The sequence below is a fragment of the Schistocerca nitens genome, chromosome 2, assembly GCF_023898315.1.
Source record: "Schistocerca nitens isolate TAMUIC-IGC-003100 chromosome 2, iqSchNite1.1, whole genome shotgun sequence".
NCBI classification, from domain to species: Eukaryota; Metazoa; Arthropoda; class Insecta; order Orthoptera; family Acrididae; genus Schistocerca; species Schistocerca nitens.
The window spans coordinates 8,142,476-8,164,684 of NC_064615.1; positions in this window are offsets into that span (position 1 = coordinate 8,142,476).

Genomic DNA, 22,209 nt, shown 5'->3' on the forward strand with positions numbered 1-22,209 from the left:
ACGACTTGACAGAAAATCCTAGGAAGTTCTGGTCTTACGATAAATCAGTAAGTGGCTCGAAACAGCATATCCAGACACTCCGGGATGATGATGGCATTGAAACAGAGGATGACACGCGTAAAGCTGAAATACTAAACACCTTTTTCCAAAGCTGTTTCACAGAGGAAGACCGCACTGCAGTTCCTTCTCTAAATCCTCGCACAAACGAAAAAATGGCTGACATCGAAATAAGTGTCCAAGGAATAGAAAAGCAACTGGAATCACTCAACAGAGGAAAGTCCACTGGACCTGACGGGATACCAATTCGATTCTACACAGAGTACGCGAAAGAACTTGCCCCCCTTCTAACAGCCGTGTACCGCAAGTCTCTAGAGGAACGGAGGGTTCCAAATGATTGGAAAAGAGCACAGGTAGTCCCAGTCTTCAAGAAGGGTCGTCGAGCAGATGCGCAAAACTATAGACCTATATCTCTGACGTCGATCTGTTGTAGAATTTTAGAACATGTTTTTTGCTCGAGTATCATGTCGTTTTTGGAAACCCAGAATCTACTAAGTAGGAATCAACATGGATTCCGGAAACAGCGATCGTGTGAGACCCAACTCGCGTTATTTGTTCATGAGATCCAGAAGATATTAGATACAGGCTCCCAGGTAGATGCTATTTTTCTTGACTTCCGGAAGGCGTTCGATACAGTTCCGCACTGTCGCCTGATAAACAAAGTAAGAGCCTACGGAATATCAGACCAGCTGTGTGGCTGGATTGAAGATTTTTTAGCAAACAGAACACAGCATGTTGTTATCAATGGAGAGACGTCTACAGACGTTAAGGTAATCTCTGGCGTGCCGCAGGGGAGTGTTATGGGACCATTGCTTTTCACAATATATATAAATGACCTAGTAGATAGTGTCGTAAGTTCCATGCGGCTTTTCGCGGATGATGCTGTAGTATACAGAGAAGTTGCAGCATTAGAAAATTGTAGCGAAATGCAGGAAGATCTGCAGCGGATAGGCACTTGGTGCAGGGAGTGGCAACTGTCCCTTAACATAGACAAATGTAATGTATTGCGAATACATAGAAAGAAGGATCCTTTATTGTATGATTATATGATAGCGGAACAAACACTGGTAGCAGTTACTTCTGTAAAATATCTGGGAGTATGCGTGCGGAACGATTTGAAGTGGAATTATCATATAAAATTAATTGTTGGTAAGGCGGGTACCAGGTTGAGATTCATTGGGAGAGTGCTTAGAAAATGTAGTCCAACAACAAAGGAGGTGGCTTACAAAACACTCGTTCGACCTATACTTGAGTATTACTCATCAGTGTGGGATCCGTACCAGATCGGGTTGACGGAGGAGATAGAGAAGATCCAAAGAAGAGCGGCGCGTTTCGTCACAGCATTATTTGGTAACCGTGATAGCGTTATGGAGATGTTTAATAAACTCAAGTGGCAGACTCTGCAAGAGAGGCGCTCTGCATCGCGGTGTAGCTTGCTCGCCAGGTTTCGAGAGGGTGCGTTTCTGGATGAGGTATCGAGTATATTGCTTCCCCCTACTTATACCTCCCGAGGAGATCACGAATGTAAAATTAGAGAGATTAGAGCGCGCACGGAGGCTTTCAGACAGTCGTTCTTCCCGCGAACCATACGCAACTGGAACAGGAAAGGGAGGTAATGACAGTGGCACGTAAAGTGCCCTCCGCCACACACCGTTGGGTGGCTTGCGGAGTGTGAATGTAGATGTAGATGTAGAACACAATTTCCTCAAAAAAATGGTTCAAATGGCTCTGAGCACTATGGGACTTAACTTCTGAGGTCATCAGCTCCCTAGAACTTAGAACTATTTCCTCAATCGGTAAACACGTATATCTCAAGGAAGTTTTTGATTGGTCAGTAAGTAATTAAGTGACACTGAATACAAAGAAAACTAATGCCATGAATTTCAGTTTGAAGAGGAAAAATGACAATATTAAATTAAATGTAGATGACACCTCTATAGACTGTGTAACAAATGCAAAATTTCTAGGAAAGAATATTGATTCTCAGTTGAAGTGGTGTGAATACACAAAGGTACTGGCAAACAGAATCTCATCAGCATGTTACGCCCTTAGAATCCTATCATCAGTGTGTAACATGCAGTGTCTTCTAGTTACGTATTATTCATATGTACACTCTATTCTTAGCCATGGAATTCTTTTTTGGGGAACAAATGCACCAAATCTGAACACAATTTTCAAACTCCAGAAAAGAGCCATAAGAATAATAACCAAAAATACTAGTCGAGCTCATTGTAAAGATCTGTTCAGAACACTGGGGATTTTAACTGCTCCATGTGAATACATTTACCAATCAGTTGTACACATCAAAAATAACATTGGTAATTAGTGCACAAAGAGCTCTGTCCATGACCATGCAACAAGAGATAGACTCAACTTACATTTACCAAGAAAAAAATGAACATAAAACTCAAAACAGTATTTTCTACCAAGGAATAAATCTGTACAATAAATTACGAAAAGAGATAACAGAAATAGCCAAAATAGGCTTATTTAAAAAGGCAGCTAAAAAGTACCTGTTATGCAATGCATTTTATACATTGAAGGATTACTTAGCTAAATCAGAGTAGGGGTTTGATTAAAAAATTTTATACAAATAAATATTAATAATAATAATAATAATAAAATAATAATGATGATTATAAAATATACAACATTCCACATAACACCTTCACTTTATGTTTTTTTTTCCTTTCTAGAAATACTTACCCCCAAGCTATGCATAACAATACTAACACCTCTTTCTCTTTCTGAGCTCAACATCTCACTAATTATGGAGGGATGCTGACTCAGTTTTTCAGGATAGCAAATGGGAAGCTGCCGTAAAGAAAATGGCCCAGAGATCACCAGTGTGTGTGTGTGTGTGTGTGTGTGTGTGTGTGTGTGTGTGTGTGTGTGTAGTGAGTGAAGTGATATGAAACAATATGTGTATAGTGTGTGCAGTGACTGATAGTGAGATATGAGTGAACAATGTGGCATTACATTATTTAATAAGTTATTTGAAAAAAAAGTATTGTATACCAGAAGTAAACCTAATGATTGTCTCTAACTAGAAGTCTGTAAATATATGTGTGTACGAATTAGCTTATTTTAAATTGATCTAAATTTGTAAATACCTAGACATGTCCTACATCCTTGTAAAAACAGATCTACGTCTGAATAAAGTTACTACTACTACCACTACGTCACTGTTGTCCGTCTGTCTGCCTGCTGTCTGACTGTCTGTGTGCAAGACTGTTAAAAACCCTTTTTTAAGTATCGGGTAGATGCACCAAGTTCAAAAATTATTTCACATACAGAGGTTTCATGGGGGCTTAATTAAAATTGAATGCAATTAATTTTAATTTTTTGATTTAGTAGCTGTTGGTCCGATTACGAAGTCTCGTAAACGGTTGGCCCTGACTAGTATTATTACGCAATCTGACTGCATAGAACAACAACAAAGAATGCAATGGAAATTTTCATTAACACAATTAATTAATTAAGTCCCCAGCAACTATAAAACCTACGAAACCAAAGCACAAGTGTAACTGTTCTGTGTGTGGGAGTATGACTCAACGTACACATCTGGCACGGTTCTTCTTCAACAACACAAGGAATTTTAAATATCATTTATACTGAATTAATTAAAGGAAATAGAAATACCATAATTACTCAAGAAAACCAGAATTACACTCTAATACAAGAACACAAGCCAGATGCTTTGTTGACTGAACCTGTAATGACGCATTATTCAGGACATTGAAATAATGAGAAAGAAAAGAAAAGTAGTTTGTTACCTTAATTTATATTGATGAAAAGCACTCTAGACATTACAATCTCTCCACACCGACTCGCTACTATCAAATCTCAACAAGAACTTTTCAGTATCACATCTCAGCAAGCACTGCCTACTAGCTCATCTCAGCAAACACTCCTCACTACGACATCTCAGCACTGACTACCACGAGTTCTCCCAAAGCACTGCCCACTACGAGTTCTCAATAATCACTGCCAGTGGAGGCGGCGGAACAATACTCTCTAGCGCGATCTCTGGCGCTGTGGCTCAGTGTAGCCACCTTTCATATGCCCTTCCTCCACAGGCTAGAATTTGATGGTATTTTTGCCAGCATTGGTGGTGAAAATACCACCAAATTCGTCAAAAAAAATACAGACAAAAATAAAAGATAATATTAATGCGTAAATATCATATAACTAGATAAAATTTTGGCTTTGCACTGACCTTTCAATAACCTATTATATAGAATACAGTAAGCAATACAAATTCTTTCATACATGTGACTTTACATAATAGTTTACACAAGTATTATGTGGTTAAACAATTCAATCAATAGCGTCAGCAATGACGAATATGTGCAGGTAAGAGTCTCATAGCTTTTCACAAACAGTAATACACAAAAAATCAGTTTATACAAATATTCACATAAACTCTTTCCATAGCCCAAGAAACAAGTAGTTGACAGTTCCAGCAGTAGCACCCAGCAATGGTCAACAGGTGCAAATACCAACAAGTAACATTATTTCAATAGAAGCAGTCCATCAGTGGCACCCAGCAATGTTGAACAGGTGCAGACACCAACAAGTAACATCTTTTCAGTAGAAACAGTCCATCAGTGGCACCCAGTAATGTTGAACAAGTGCAGACACCCACAAGTAACACCATTTCAATATAAGCAGTTCCATTAGTGGCACCAGCAATGTTGAGCAGGTGCAAACAGCAACAAGTGACATTATCTCAGTAGAAGCAGTCCATCAGTGGCACCCAGCAATGTTGAGCAGGTGCAGACACCATCAAGTGACATAATTCAGCAGAAGCAGTTCCATTAGTGGCACCAGCAATGTTGAACAGGTGCAGACATCAACAGGTCACATCTTTTCAGTAGAAGCAGTCCACCAGTGGCACCCAGCAATGTTGAGCAGGTGCCGACACCAACAAGTGACATCATTTCAGTAGAAGCAGTCCATCAGTGGCACCCAGCAATGTTGAGCAGGTGCAGACATCAACAAGTAACACCGTTTCAGTATAAGCAGTTCCATCAGTGGCACCAGCATTGTTGAACAGGTGCAGATATCAACAGGTGACATCTTTTCAGTAGAAGCAGTCCATCAGTGGCACCCAGTAATGTTGAATAGGTGCAGACACCAACAAGTAACACCATTTCAGTATAAGCAGTTCCATCAGTGGCACCAGCAATGTTGAACAGGTGCAGATATCAACAGATGACATCTTTTCAGTAGCAGTAGTCTATCAGTGGCACCCAGTAATGTTGAATAGGTGCAGACACCAACAAGTAACACCATTTCAGTATAAGCAGTTCCATTAGTGGCACCAGCAATGTTGAACAGGTGCAGAGCGCAGTCCATAATATTCACTTTCACTAATCACACTGTTCATCAGCAGAAATTAAACATGACTAAATGTCACACATCATGTTGAAAAGTGCAGCACCATCACTAATCAGACAGTTCAGGCATGAACAATAGTTTGAATACACATACAATGCTTTTACACTAAACATACAAATCATAACAAACACACAAATGATATCAGATAATTGTCCTATTAACTATTACAATACACAAATACCAGTAAACCTATAATATTTATGGGTGTCAGTGCAAGCCACAACAAACAAGTAAAATAATATTTAGGAGATAGGTTGGTACCAATTTGGGATAGGGAAAGGAAAACACACAAAAAACACTCACTCATCTTTCATCCACATTAGTGCTACTGTGTAATTGAATAGTGTTAACTGTGTAAATGCAATTCTGTCAAAATTTTATGTTCATCATGTGTATCAAGTAGTAGTGGCAGCAATTTATAACAGTCAATAATAGTTAGTCAGCGTCATAGTCATCATGTCAAGACCAATGTTTGCCAAGCCAGATCAAATTGTACGGTTGCTGAACAACTGTCAGTGAGCCAAGATATGCAAATACTTCCTCTCTTCAAAAAAAAAAGTATATACTGCTTAGTGATTTAACAAAGTGTGTGTATAGACTATCTTCCTTCTACTTTAGTGTTCTAGTCTGCCATCTTTATCCTCCTTGTTCCATATAGACCAACGAAAAAAAATATGCTCCTCACTTACTTCACCTCTTATCCACCAAAACTCCAATAATCATCAGCATCACATAATCTCAATACCTCAATCATACCTCTTCAATACGTCAATATATATAAACCTCAGCACCAATATCATTTCACTTCCATAACAACTCTTTCCTCTAGTCAGTCTCCTCGAACAAGTACAGACAAAATCCTAGTGCAAACTTCAATTTAGCATCCCATACAATCTGAAGACACAGTGTCCACACACAACCTCTGTGTAATCCATCTGACCCAAATTTTCTACTCATTATAAATTACAAGATACATTTTGGTTCCTTGTCCATCATTAAATAAAAGAAATGCATACATGACCTCTAACAGCCTTTAGTTTGAATAACTTTCAGTAAGTAAGTACGATTACGAAGTGTTAATGATCATAATATTTCACAGTGTGTACACCACTTCAAGAATTATGGCAAACAGAAGCAAACATGTGGAGTATTTCTTGTGTCAAGTGTCACTTCCTATTTCAATTACTCACGAAAAATGCAGTGTAATAACTGTCAATGGTCTAACCTAGTGTTGGTATGTCATATCGTTAGCTTCCTTCCTATTAGCATAAATTTATACAGCTTCCATAAAACCTCCATCTCATGTGACTTCTATGAAGTTTCTTGTACTAATGTCGTTCGTAGCATTATAGCAGTTCATTTTCTTATCTTAAAATATAAGGCACTGAGCATAAGCAAAACATGCAATAGCGAGTAAATATACCAGTAGAGAACAGAATGTCAACAAGTGGATGCAGCACAATCCCTACAACGAGGCTCTGCCAAGCGAATAATCTATAATTAATACCACAGTGTAACCTAAACTCTATATTTGTACACAGTATATCAGCATTTCTATATACTAAATTGAAGAGTAGTTATGACAGCAAAACAGAAATGTGTAAATATGCAATCCATACGCAAGGCAGCAAATATGTTATCTAACATAATAAACAGGTCATTAGCATCATATCAGCATAAGCAAATAAATGTTCATATGTAACCTTAATAAGTAAATATGAAGGCGCAAGCAGATAAATCACAAAGTATATCTTACATACATAACCACAGTCAGCACAATTAATCAGTTGACAATTACAATTTAAATAAGCACAGCAGGCACATAATAAAAAAAAATATGACATCAGTGAAAGAGCATAGCAGCCAAGTGATGCATAATATACACAAGTAATAACACTGTTCATTAATAAAACATTGTCAAAATCAGTTAATGTACGCAAGCACGTCGCTTCACAGGTAAATTCATAGAACATGAAATTTAGCACAAAGTATGAGTCATGTAATCGCAAGCAGCAAATTACGTCTAAAGTACGTACCTAAGTGGAAATATGTTACCTGAAAAATAAACTCAATTAATCGTTACCTTTTTGGTTTTTTACTTCTTTTTTTTCGAAATTACATTCTTCCTGAAATTTTCTCCATAGCAAGTCCTCTTAACGTTGGACACACAGAATTTACCTGAAGGTCTTAAATATTTTACACAACCGTATCCTGAAAAATACTGAACGTTAATAACATAATTTATAAAGTCACTATAGCTTTATACAGAATTTAATCCGAGAAATTAGACTGTGTATTTGTTTACGTCTGTCAGTGCATTCGCACTGAGCGCTCGATCAGCTGTAGGCGCGTGACGTGGGAAGTGATTGTTTGCGGTCAACGACTGCCTTGTGCGGCGCGCAGACTTCACTGTTGCTTTGAGTACGCGCCGCCGCCAGAACACAGCGCGGTATCCTTGCATTCTCCGCATGTTTACGTATAACTGTTGGTTTCTCAAAAGTATGCCATTCCACAAAAATTTTTACGTTTGATATATGATGTATTCCCTTAGAGCGCCGAGATTTAAGAGTTTCTACTTCAACAGTGTTATCATGAATAATTTTGCGAATCCTATATGGCGTTATAAAGCAGAAAAAATTTGCGACATAAGCCTTTTCCTTTATGAGACAAACGATGAGACTTAATTAACACCTTTTGACCAACTGACAAGATTTTTAAACGACCAGGACGTTTAGCTGATTTCTCTCTTCTTGCAGCCGCAGATGCAATATTTTGTAGAGCCAGGTTGACAACTTCAGAATGCCGCAGTTTCCGTGAAGGCGGAAAAGGAACGATTTCAGAAATGCGATTTGTTGGTACTTTATTTTTTAATATCAATAGAGGCGGTAAAGAAGTTGAGTCATTTGGAAGTTCATTCAGAATGTTTTGAAAAATATGAAGATACTGATCCCAAGTTCTGTGATTCTGATGACAATAAAGACGGCACAATTTATTGATTTCCTTCATCCATCTCTCTGAAGCGTTAGATTGAGGGTGAAAAAGTGAAATAAAAATTGGTTTAATCTTACGACGCCGTAGAGTACGAAGCCAAATTTTAGAACGAAACTGTGATCCATTATCTGATATAACCTTATCAACATGACCAACTTCTTTAAGAAAATGTTTGATGAAAGCATTAGATACTGAACGAGCTGTTGCCTTGCGTAAAGGTGTAAAACACACATATTTTGATGTCAATTCCACTGCTACGAAAATGTACGCAAAACCATTAGTAGAACGAACCACTGGACCGAACAAATCGACTGCAGCCATCTCCTTTAATTTCGCTGGAATGATAGGAAACAACGGTGCTCTGTGAGAAACAGTTGGCGGCTTAGCCTTTTGACATAATTTGCATTTGACAAGAACAGATCGAATACGTTTTTCCATATTACTGAAGTAGCAATTTTCTCGTAATTTATGAAAGCATTTTCTGGGACCAAAGTGCGCATAACTGAAATGTGTGTACCAAATCAATTTATTGACCCACTCATCAGGAATACAAACTAACCAAACAGAGTTGTCGACCGATTTTCGTTTGAAAAGAATGTCATTGCGAACTAAATAATGCTGTCTAATCGCTACGCTTTCCTTTCTCCTCCACTTCTCCTTAATGTCCTTCCAGATTGGATCCTTATTTTGCTCCTTAGCGATGTCCTGGAGCGAAGACGAAATAAAGTTCTCAAACGCAACACCTTGAATGTACATCAAACAATAATGGTTTTCTTTGCAGTCCTCTTCAGCACTTTCTTTCAAACCCATAGGTGCACGTGATAAAGCATCAGCAACAATATTTGAAGATCCCTGTATGTAAACAATACTAAAATCAAATTCCTGTAGGTACAACGCCCATCGTGACAATCTGCCATGAGTTAATTTTGTCGACATAAGAAATTCCAAAGCTCTATGATCAGTGTAAACCTTAGTATGTCTACCGAACAAAAATGTGCGAAATTTGTGAAAGCCCAAACAACAGCCAAAGCTTCAAGTTCCGTAATCGAATAATTCTTTTCGGATTTAGAGAGAACACGACTTCCAAATGCAATAGTTTTCTGTACTACAACGCCGTTTTCTTCTATCTCTTGAAATAAATGTGCACCTAGGCCTTTGTATGATGAGTCCGTCGCCAAACAAAAATCTTTAGATAAATCCGGATGTGAAAGAAGTGGAGCAGCAACTAAAGCATCACGAAGTTGTTCAAATTCTGACTGAGCTTCCTCATCCCAACACCAATTAGAATTTTTTCCAGATAGTTCACATAAACGAGGTGTGGCCAAATTGTCCAATCTAACAAAGCGTCTAAGAAAATTACAGACACCAAGGAAACTACGAACATCACGTTTTGTGGTAGGAACAGCATAATTACGAATAGCGTCTAGTTTCTCTGGATCAGGAAGAATACCTTCTGTAGAAATAATGTGACCGAGAAATTTCACCTGAGAACGACCAAATTCAGATTTTTCCAAGTTCACTGTCATGCCAACTCGTGCAAAAATACGTAATAATGAATCCAAAATTTTGTTATGCTCACTCCAAGAACGTTTAGCAATAAGAATATCGTCAACATATGAAGTAATATTGTCACGAAGATAAACAGGTAAAATTTCATTTAAGCTACGAATGAATGCTGCAGAAGATACAGTAAGTCCAAACGGTAATTTCCGAAACTGGTAACAGTTACCAAAGGCTAAAAAGGCAGTATATTTTCTACAATCAGGGTGGAGTTCTATTTGCCAAAAACTTGCGCGCATATCAATCGTGGATAAAACTTTAATTCCATGGAAATATTGAAGAAGTTCATCTAAATTTTGTGGACGGTCAGTTTCAGGAATGATGATATTATTTATCTGTCTGGAATCCAGAACCAAACGAATTGACCCATCCTTTTTAAGAACAACGTGTAATGGGCTGGTATAAGGGCTGACTGCTGGCTCAATAATGCCCTGATCTAACAACATGTATTGAAGTTCATTCTTAACCTTGTCTCTGTAAGCCAAAGGAATAGCGTACGTTTTCCCGCGAAATGGTGTGTGTTCTTTAACTTTAAATAAATATTGTAAGCCTTGTATAGTTCCTGTGTGATGACTAAACACTGTAGCATGTGAAGTCAAAATGTGGTGAAACTCTTCTCTTGCAACGTCATCTGGCACTTCAGCTTTTTTAACCTTTTCATTAATTAATTCTTCGCTACTAATTATATCCTCCATCGCGTCTCTGTATCTATTGTCATTGTCATGAATAAACACACTGTCGTCATAATGCTCAACGAAAACATCAGAAGTAAGAAACCTTAAACATTTTGTATCTGATTCAGATCTTGCTAAACACTCGAAAATTTCAAACATTTCGGCATTCCGGCAACAGTCAAATTCACACTTCCTTCTTTAAAGTTCAAAATTGCCTTATGTGTGTTAAGAAACTCCATACCTAATATAATCTGTGTACTGAGTAATGGAACAATAATAAAATTAGCAGACAATTCGTATCCTTGACAAATGAAATTTAGGTTGGTCTGTTGTTTAACTTCCACACCTTTTCCAGAAATCGCTCCTCGAATTGTAGTTTTAGAAATAGGTAACACAGGACAGGCAATAGTTCTTTCACATATACGAAAAACTGATTCACTAATGACGTTCAATGGGCTCCCAGAATCTAAAACTGCAGTGAACTTATTCTTACCCACACATACTTCAATAACAGGATGTAAAAATGCGTCTACATTATTTTCCTTTTCGCCTAGTAAGATGTCTCTCATATCTTCCAGGCGTACGTAGTGTAAAGTTGTAGTGTCATTACTTTCAGAACCGTCTATATTGCTGCCAGGAGCCGAAGCTGCAAGTCATGGTCGATTGTTTGCGTCACGTCTTTGATTATTCCCGTCATTTCGCGGATCAATTTCTACTATTTCCACTTGTCTCTCTGAATTTCTGTCACGCGGAGGATGCCAATTAGGTCCTTCCTGTCTGTTAGATGCAAATTCTTGCTTGTGTCTGTTATTAAAATTTCTGTTTTCCTGTCTGTCTGCATAACTACTTCTTGTATAATTTCGACTGTCACTTCTGAAATTACTGTTAGACCTACTACCCTGGTTATTTCTGTAGTAAGAATTTCTATTACTGTATGGATAATTTCTGTCTTGATGATACCGATTACTGTTTCCGTATGATTGATCATTCCGGTAAGAATTACCGTTATTATAATTGTCTGTGTAATTTCTGTTAGAAGGTCTGTTATTGTCATAAGGCTGGTATCTATTGTCCTGTCTGTTACGTCTGTCATTCTCAAAATTACCCATATAACGCCCGTTCCGATCACTATCCCTTTTCTCTGAAAATCTATCGTAATTACTGTTACTGAAAAAGTTACAAGAAGTCCCGTCGTCGTTGTCATACTCAAGTTCTTGTAACAAAGTCTTAAAAGTCTCAATGTCGTCTTTACATCTTCCAGCTAAAGCAATTTGTCTTATGGATTGTGGCAACTTAGTTAAACAAATGCGAATTAATTCAGTCGGGCTATAAGGGTTGGACAGGAACTGATTCTTTCGAATCATGTCTTCAAAGTATTCTACCGGCGTGAGGAACTCAGACTGTTTAAAATTACGCTGCATAATCAGACTATGTTTGACTCTGTCTTGTGTGTTTTCGGACCAATATGCCGATAGAAATGAATGATAAAAATCATTCAGATTATTACAATCTCTAATGAGTGCGCGCATCCGCGTCGCAGGTTCGTTTTCTAAATATCCACACATAAATTCCAGTTTGTGACTTAGTGGCCAATTTGGTGGGAGTGCGTACATAAATTGATCTAACCATGCACATGGATGTATGTCATTCTTAGAATTGCGGAAGATCTTAAATTTCCGAACAGTCAAAAAGTGTTTATAGTCAAAGTTTTCGCCTCGTGGCGACAAAGACCTACCGCGTCTGTCCCAGTCCCAATGTCGATTATTGTCAAGTTCGCGCGCCTGGCGCTCTCTTGTTGCATCCCGTAAATGAAACAAATTATTTTCTTCAAACCCCTCTGGTATCTGTGATTCTAATTTTCTTTTGCTGTCCTTTCCTACGATTTCACCTTCAATTTGTTTGACTTGCTTTCGTAATGCCTCAACTTCCCTTTTAACGCGTTCATTAAATTTTCCCTGATTTTCAACATGCTTACTTATGTTCTGGTACTCTTCGGTTTATGCAAATGGTAATGGAGCTGTATCATCTGAATCTCTATCCCCATTTAAACTAAGACTTGTCAATTTATCTGAAATCTCCTCAACTCTTTCCGATAAGTCACCTATTTTTTCTTTCTGTTTACTTACGTCTTCCGTAAGTGTCGCGACTCGGGTTTCAGTATTGACACATTTGGTAGTTAACTGTTCATATTGTTGTGTTAGATTATTTATTCTGTCATTTGGTACGGATTCCTCGATTCTCTCAAATATTTCTTCCTTATCATGTGCACGTTGTAAATTTAACTCTGAAAATTTTTGTACTATCACGCGATCTCTTTCTTCCTGTTCTCTATCTTGTTCCCTTTGTCTAATCTCTACTGCAATTAATCTATTATTGTGAGAATTCAAAATCAGTTGTACTTCTTCTCCGATTTCTTTCTTTAACTCATCTTTCATATTTTTGAAACATGTCCCTATTCGTGAATCTAACCGTGTTTCCAAAGTTCCCATCTCTGTTTTAAATTCAGATCGAAACTGCTCCATTGTTCCCCTATCTGTTTTTAATTCAGATCTCATAGTTCCCATCTCTGTTTTGATTGTTCCTGTTTGTGAGTCTAACCGTGTTTCCATTGTTCCCATTTGTGATCCCAAATTTAATATAGCACTCATCAACTGCTCCATAATAGCCGGTTCGAAATTCTTTTCGCCCCTAACATTTCCCGCGAAACCAACTTCTTTTGTCATAGCTGTAAAGCTATCTGTGTTAGATACTATTTCAGAATCTTCTATCGTTAATCTCGTATTCTGTGAATTTCCTGATTGAGAAAAATTTTTAAATGGTTCCGGACTATTTTCCCGACTTATTAAATTATTTTCCACTTCATTATTCATTATACTGTTCTCCTGTGTTGGCGAGTTCGCCATGTCAACAATTTCGTCATTCTGACTATCCATCATTTTTGCCTTTTTCATCGATCGCGTAATCATTTACAGAGCATACAAAACTCGTCACTGTACGGAAATTACACAAAATGACTCTTTATCTCCAACAATACCATTCACACGAAATGTTTCCCTCAAACACGATTAATCGAACAATTGAAATAATTGCACTAATTGTCAAACCCGTAGACAAGACAACAGAAATGAAATTTTGCAAAAAAAATACCATCAGAAGAATGACAATTACCAAATCTACACATGCAATATAGACTACAATTACTAAACTACAAATTACTACAACAATCCTACTGTCTACTATTTCTACAATCAGAAGAATTCCAAGGGACGATCCGAAGCAGCGGTCGCCACGTGCATGGGGGCTTCATTAATATTGAATGCAATTAATTTTAATTTTTTGATTTAGTAGCTGTTGGTCCGATTACGAAGTCTCGTAAACGGTTGGCCCTGACTAGTATTATTACGCAATCTGACTGCATAGAACAACAACAAAGAATGCAATGGAAATTTTCATTAACACAATTAATTAATTAAGTCCCCAGCAACTATAAAACCTACAAAACCAAAGCACAAGTGTAACTGTTCTGTGTGTGGGAGTATGACTCAACGTACACATCTGGCACGGTTCTTCTTCAACAACACAAGAAATTTTAAATATCATTTATACTGAATTAATTAAAGGAAATAGAAATACCATAATTACTCAAGAAAACCAGAATTACACTCTAATACAAGAACACAAGCCAGATGCTTTGTTGGCTGAACATGTAATGACGCATTATTCAGGACATTGAAATAATGAGAAAGAAAAGAAAAGTAGTTTGTTACCTTAATTTATATTGATGAAAAGCACTCTAGACATTACAATCTCTCCACACCGACTCGCTACTATCACATCTCAACAAGAACTTTTCAGTATCACATCTCAGCAAGCACTGCCTACTAGCTCATCTCAACAAACACTCCTCACTACGACATCTCAGCACTGACTACCACGAGTTCTCCCAAAGCACTGCCCACTACGAGTTCTCAATAATCACTGCCAGTGGAGGCGGCTGAACAATACTCTCTAGCGCGATCTCTGGCGCTGTGGCTCAGTGTAGCCACCTTTCAAGGTTTATCGTCCCCTGGCGGTGAAAAACACAGAAGTTTCTAAGTTAATGTAATCAACCGATACGGGCATTTATGTCGCATACTTTAATACTCGCAAGCTCACTCATCAAAAATTATGGGGTACTTCCCTTTGGACTAGAGTCATGAAATTTTGCAGAAAGCAAGGTTTTATAGTACACCCAATGGAAAAAATCGGAGAATTGTAAATTTATAATTCTATCACAAGAAAAACATCCCATGTGTTATCTTTATGTCTGTCTATCCGTCTGTCTGTTAAAACATCTATTTCTCCGAACAGGATATACGCCCTTGGCGGTGTAGAAAGTTGAAGCTTCTAAGTCAATGCAATCATAAGTTACTGCCTTTATGTCACATATATTGGTACTTGCCAACTCACACATCAAAACCTCTAGAGTACTTCCCGTTCGTCTAGAATGATGAAATTTGTCAAAAATGAAGGTTTCGCAGTACAACCAAAGGGAAAAATCCGACAACTGTAAATCTGTAACCATATCCCACGAAAATAATTTTTTGTCACTTGTTATCACACTGCCTGCCCGTCTGTTAAGAGCCCTTTGCCTCATCAAAGGGCAGACATATCCGTTGAAATATACACTCCTGGAAATTGAAATAAGAACACCGTGAATTCATTGTCCCAGGAAGGGGAAACTTTATTGACACATTCCTGGGGTCAGATACATCACATGATCACACTGACAGAACCACAGGCACATAGACACAGGCAACAGAGCATGCACAATGTCGGCACTAGTACAGTGTATATCCACCTTTCGCAGCAATGCAGGCTGCTATTCTCCCATGGAGACGATCGTAGAGATGCTGGATGTAGTCCTGTGGAACGGCTTGCCATGCCATTTCCACCTGGCGCCTCAGTTGGACCAGCGTTCGTGCTGGACGTGCAGACCGCGTGAGACGACGCTTCATCCAGTCCCAAACATGCTCAATGGGAGACAGATCCGGAGATCTTGCTGGCCAGGGTAGTTGACTTACACCTTCTAGAGCACGTTGGGTGGCACGGGATACATGCGGACGTGCATTGTCCTGTTGGAACAGCAAGTTCCCTTGCCGGTCTAGGAATGGTAGAACGATGGGTTCGATGACGGTTTGGATGTACCGTGCACTATTCAGTGTCCCCTCGACGATCACCAGTGGTGTACGGCCAGTGTAGGAGATCGCTCCCCACACCATGATGCCAGGTGTTGGCCCTGTGTGCCTCGGTCGTATGCAGTCCTGATTGTGGCGCTCACCTGCACGGCACCAAACACGCATACGACCATCATTGGCACCAAGGCAGAAGCGACTCTCATCGCTGAAGACGACACGTCTCCATTCGTCCCTCCATTCACGCCTGTCGCGACACCACTGGAGGCGGGCTGCACGATGTTGGGGCGTGAGCGGAAGACGGCCTAACGGTGTGCGGGACCGTAGCCCAGCTTCATGGAGACGGTTGCGAATGGTCCTCGCCGATACCCCAGGAGCAACAGTGTCCCTAATTTGCTGGGAAGTGGCGGTGCGGTCCCCTACGGCACTGCGTATGATCCTACGGTCTTGGCGTGCATCCGTGCGTCGCTGCGGTCCGGTCCCAGGTCGACGGGCACGTGCACCTTCCGCCGACCACTGGCGACAACATCGATGTACTGTGGAGACCTCACGCCCCACGTGTTGAGCAATTCGGCGGTACGTCCACCCGGCCTCCCGCATGCCCACTATACGCCCTCGCTCAAAGTCCGTCAACAGCACATACGGTTCACGTCCACGCTGCCGCGGCATGCTACCAGTGTTAAAGACTGCGATGGAGCTCCGTATGCCACGGCAAACTGGCTGACACTGACGGCGGCGGTGCACAAATGCTGCGCAGCTAGCGCCATTCGACGGCCAACACCGCGGTTCCTGGTGTGTCCGCTGTGCCGTGCGTGTGATCATTGCTTGTACAGCCCTCTCGCAGTGTCCGGAGCAAGTATGGTGGGGCTGACACACCGGTGTCAATGTGTTCTTTTTTCCATTTCCAGGAGTGTATGTCACATACTAAGGTCTACTGTCCCTTGGCGGTATACTAAACTTTACCTTCTAAGTCAGTGGGATCAAAAGACACTGCCATTTATGTCAAATATTTTGATACTCACAAGCTCACTCATCAAAACCTAGAATCATGAACTTTTGCAAGAAGAAATGTTTGACAGTACAAGTAAAGGAAGAAATCCAAAAATACTTATTTCGTAATTATATCACGTGAAAAAATTATTTCTTTCGTCATTAATTTTCCGACGTCAAACTTGAAAAATTAACAGTCAGTAGTTTTGCATTCAGGCTGACTGGATGGCAATGGTAAAAACCAAACCTGAGCAAGCAATTTACATTATTGCTCACATGACGCGTTGCGGAAATTATCCATCAGATACCAGCCGTCAGGTATCGCAGACTAGTCGGTCAATGTTTGTTTCTCATATTGCTGGAAACGTCATATCTACTTGCGGTAATCGCTCCTTGATATCAGATGGTGGATATATTCTGAAACGGGTCATATGAGCAATGAAGTCGTTCCTTTCCTGATGTTTGACTTTTGCCATTGCGACCCAGTCAGCCTGAATGGATAACTACTGATTATTATAATAATGGTCGCCTGTCTGCTGCATGACTTTGTGACACCTTTATATTTTTGACATGAAGACATTCTCGAAGTTCTTGGGATCCCCTGGTCAGGTACTCAGTGTTGATAACAGGCAAAGCTGTACGGAACTGCCGGTGCGGGAGTCCTACTTGTTCCTGGCCAATCTTTTTATTTTTACTTTTGCGTGGATATTTGTATTTGAGACTTCTGCCTAATGATGAGGAGAAATGCTCGGCACTGTAATTGCAATAAATAAAAAAAATGGCTAGTTGCGAGTAGGACTCGAGTACTGTGGATTCGGTACAAACTTAATCATGTATGTAGACAGTTCATCCACTCCCTCAATCGAGGGTACTGGCGAATTTGTCCTGTTATGGACATCGATAGCCGTAAGATATCGGTCCCACAAAAACCAAAATTTTCGAGAATGTCGGATGATAAATTTCCAAAGAAATATATTTTCGTGAGATGTAATTACAAATTAACAATTTTGAATTTTTCTCTTTATGATTCTTGGTCAACGGGAAGTACGCTGTAGATTCTGATGAATGAGTTTCCGAGTACTGAAATTTGTGACATAAATGAATGTAGCCGGCCGAGGTGGCCGAGCGGTTCTAGGCGCTACAGTCTGGAACCGCGCGACCGCTACGGTCGGAGGTTCGAATCCTGCCTCGGGCATGGATGTGTGTGGTGTCCTCAGGTTAAGTAGGTTTAAGTATTTCTAAGTTCTAGGGGACTGTTGACCTAAGAAGTTAAGTCCCATAGTGCTCACAGCCATTTTAAATGGATGTATCTTTCAATTAAACTGACTTAAATGTTCAAAATTTTTACACCGCCAAGGGACCATAGACTTTAATATGTGAGATAAATTTGAATTTGATACGACAAACTGCCCCAGAATAAAGGGTCTTAATAGAAGGACAGAATAAAACATAGATGATAAAAATTGACAAAAATATTCTTTCGTGTCATATAATTAACAGTTTACCAATTACCGATTTTTTTACATGTGCATTAAAACCTTGCTTCTTGCCAAATTTCATAATTCCAGGTCAACGGGAAGCACCCCGAAAGTTTTTATCAGTGAATTTCCGAATAATAAAAGATGCTATCTTTCGATTGAATTCATTTAGAAGCTTAAAATTTTTACACGGACGAGGGGCTACAGATCTCAATACGTGACGCAAATTTTAACCTGATACGAGTACCTGTTCCTGACAAAAATAGTTCTAAACAACTGGACAGACAGATGAACAGCTGAGTCATCCTCCAGGGGTACGGTTTTTACAGTCTGAGACACGAAACGACCAAATTTAATAATTACAAAAAAGCTTTGGAAACATACAGCATCAAATTATTAGCATAAATTGGGCAACATGTTCTCCCGTCCTCATCATGTAGACTATGTGGAATTCTCATTAAGTAGGTCCAAAGTAAGTACAGTTGTAGCCAGCAGGTGCAGTCCAAACAAAAGTAATGCAGACATTTTTACAGTAATTACATGATATTCGTGAAAATACAAGGAACTTTCTTCTCGTGAAACATTTGGGTAAATTATATGCAACAGTATTCGAAAAGGGCCTTCGTCTGACATTCTGTGTTATATCCATAGGAAAGCACAATAGAATAATGCAGGTTATCATACCTTCTTTGCTGCATTTGAGGAAACTATGCTGATATATGTATAGAGACTAGTAATGTTTCGGCGTAACGTCCGCTAATTGCTGTTACCCACATGCAGAGTGGACGTGTACATGTTCGCTGTGCTGCAACTGTGGCAGGAGAATGACAGTTGCACAGTGACTGCTACGCCTCGTACACAGCAGCGATGTATCTGCTGTGAGTTATTAGTGGAGAGCACTGACAAGTGCTCTACCGCTGGAGCTCAGGAACAGCTAACAGCGCTATCGGAACTCAGGTATCAGAGAAACGTTACTGCAATTAGGCTGCAGCGGTTACTACATCGGGAAAACGTCGAGGACAGAGCAACGTTACTGCAGTGCCATATTTCTGCGTAAGGTGAATAACTTCATCGCAGAGGTAACTAAAAACGCGGTAGAGTAGGACAGAAGTAATATCTGTCGTTCCGCAAGGAAGTCTTATGGGCTCCCTGCTGCTCCTCAACTACGTAAACGACTTAGGAGACAGTCTGGGCTGCCCGTTTAGATTGCTTGCAGATGATTCTGTCATTTACTGTCTTGAAAAGTCATCACATGTTTAAAAACAATTGCAAAAGTATTTAGTCAAGATAGCTGTTGTTGCTGTTATTGTGGTTTTCAGTCCTGAGACTGGTTTGATGCAGCTCTCCATGCTACTCTATCCTGTGCAAGCTTCTTCATCTCTCAGTACCTAATGCAGCCTACATCCTTCTGAATCTGCTTAATGTATTCATCTCTTGGTCTCCCTCTACGATTTTTATCCTCCACGCTGCCCTCCAGTACTAAATTGGTGATCCCTTGATGCCTTAGAACATGTCCTACCAACCGATCTCTTCTTCTAGTCAAGTTGTGCCACAAACTCCTCTTCTCCCCAATTCTATTCAATACCTCCTCATTAGTTATGTGATCTACCCATCTAATCTTCAGCATTCTTCTGTAACACCACATTTCGAAATCTACTATTCTCTTCTTGTCCAAACTATTTATCGTCCATGTTTCACTTCCATACGTGACTACACTCGATACAAATGCTTTCAGAAAAGACTATCTGACACTTAAATCTATGCTCGATGTTAACAAATTTCTCTTCTTCAGAAACGCTTTCCTTGTCATTGGCAGTCTCTACTTCGACCATCATCAGTTCGTTTGCTCCCTAAATAGCAAAACTCCTTATTACTTTAAGTGTGTCATTTCCTAATTTAATTCCCGCAGCATCACCCGACTTAATTCGACTACATTCCCTTATCCTCGTTTTGCTTTTGTTGATGTTCATCTTGTACCCTCCTTTCAAGACACTGTCCATTCCATTCAACTGCTCTTCCAAGTCGTTTGCTGTCTCTGACAGAATTACAATGTCATCGGCGAACCTCAAAGTTCTTATTTCTTCACCATCGATTTTAATACCTACTCCGAATTTTTCTTTTGTTTTCTTTACTGATTGCTCAATATACAGATTGAATAGCATCGGGGAGAGGCTACAACTCTGTCTCACTCCCTTCGCAACCACTGATTCCCTTCCATGTCCCTCGACTCTTTTAACTGCCATCTGGTTTCTGTACAAATTGTAAATGTTCAGATATCTGTATGGTGCGAAAATGGCAATTGAGTCTGACTAGAACGATCACGAAGATAACGTTGTGAATATGCAACATGTCTACTAAAGAGACTGTTTGCGTACGCTCGTCCACCCTCTACCGGAGTAGTGCTGTGCGGTGTGGGATCCGCATCAGATAGCACTGATTGAGGACGTGGAAAAAGTTAAGAGAAGTGCAGCTCGTTTTGTAGTATCCCGAAACAGGAGAGAGAGTACCGCGGATATGATACAGGAATTGGGGTGACAGTCACTAAAACAAAGGTCTCTTTAATCACCAACTCTCGCCTCAGAGTATGAAAATATTTTGTTGCCGCCCTCCTAGATAGGGAGAAATGGTCACCATAATAAAATAAGGGAAATCGGATATCGCACGGAAGGATTTAAGTGTTTCTCCGTGCGCTGTTCGAAGGTAGAACGGTAAAGAAATAGCTTGAAGTTAATTCGTCGAACCATCTGCAGGCACTTAACTGTAAACTGCGGTGTAATCATGTAGATGTAAATGAGTGCCTGGAAGGTGAGAGGGCAGGTGGAGTGGTTAGCGCCTGCTAAATTGTGTCCGTCATAAATATAGTTACAAGGATAAACTGCAAAAAGAAACAGTTACGCTACTCCAGGATTAGTTGCTTTGAATATTGCTAATGCTCTAGGCATCCGCGTATGCTCTCGAACATTACGACTACTAGAGCGACGGACTTTGTGTTCAGGAAACGGTGCGTTTTGTTCCTGTTAATCTCACCGACTTACTTGCCAGGCTTACGTTGTCAGACAGATACACTGAAGAGCCAAAGAAACTGGTACACCTGCCTAATATCGTGCTAGGGCTCCGCGAGGACGCAGAAGTGCCACAACACGACACGGCATCGACTCGACTGGTGTCTAAAGTGGTGCTGGAGGGAACTGACACCGTGAATCCTGCAGGACTGTTCATAAATCCGTAAGAGTACGATGGGGTGGAGACCTCTCCTGAACAGCACGTTGCAGGGCACCACACATATGCTCAATAATATTCAGGTCTGGTGAGTTTGGTGGCCAGCGCAAGTGTTTAAAGTCAGGAAAGAGTTCCTGGAGCCGGACTACAGCAATTCTGGACCTGTGGGGAGTCGCATGGTCCTGCTGGAATTGCCCATCGGAATGCACAATGGAAATGAATGGATGCAGATGATCAGACAGGATACTTACATACGTGCCATCTGCCAGAGTTGTATCTAGACGTATCAGGGGTCCCATATCACTCCAACTGCACACGCCACACACCACCAGCTTAAACAGTCCCCTCCTGACACATAGGGTCCATAGATTCATTAGGTTTTCTCCATACACGTACACGTCCATCCGCTCGATACAATTTATAACGAGACTCGCCCGACCAGGCAAAATGTTTCCAGTCATCAACAGTCCAATGTCGGTGTTGACGGGCCCAGGCGAGGCATGAAGCTTTGTACACGATACACGAGTGGGCCTTCGGCACTGAAAGCCCATATCGATGATGTTTCGTTGAATTGTTCGCACGTTGACACTTCTTGATTGCCTAGAATAGAAATCTGTAGCAATTTGCGGAAGGGTTGTACTTCTGTCATGTTGGAGGATTCTC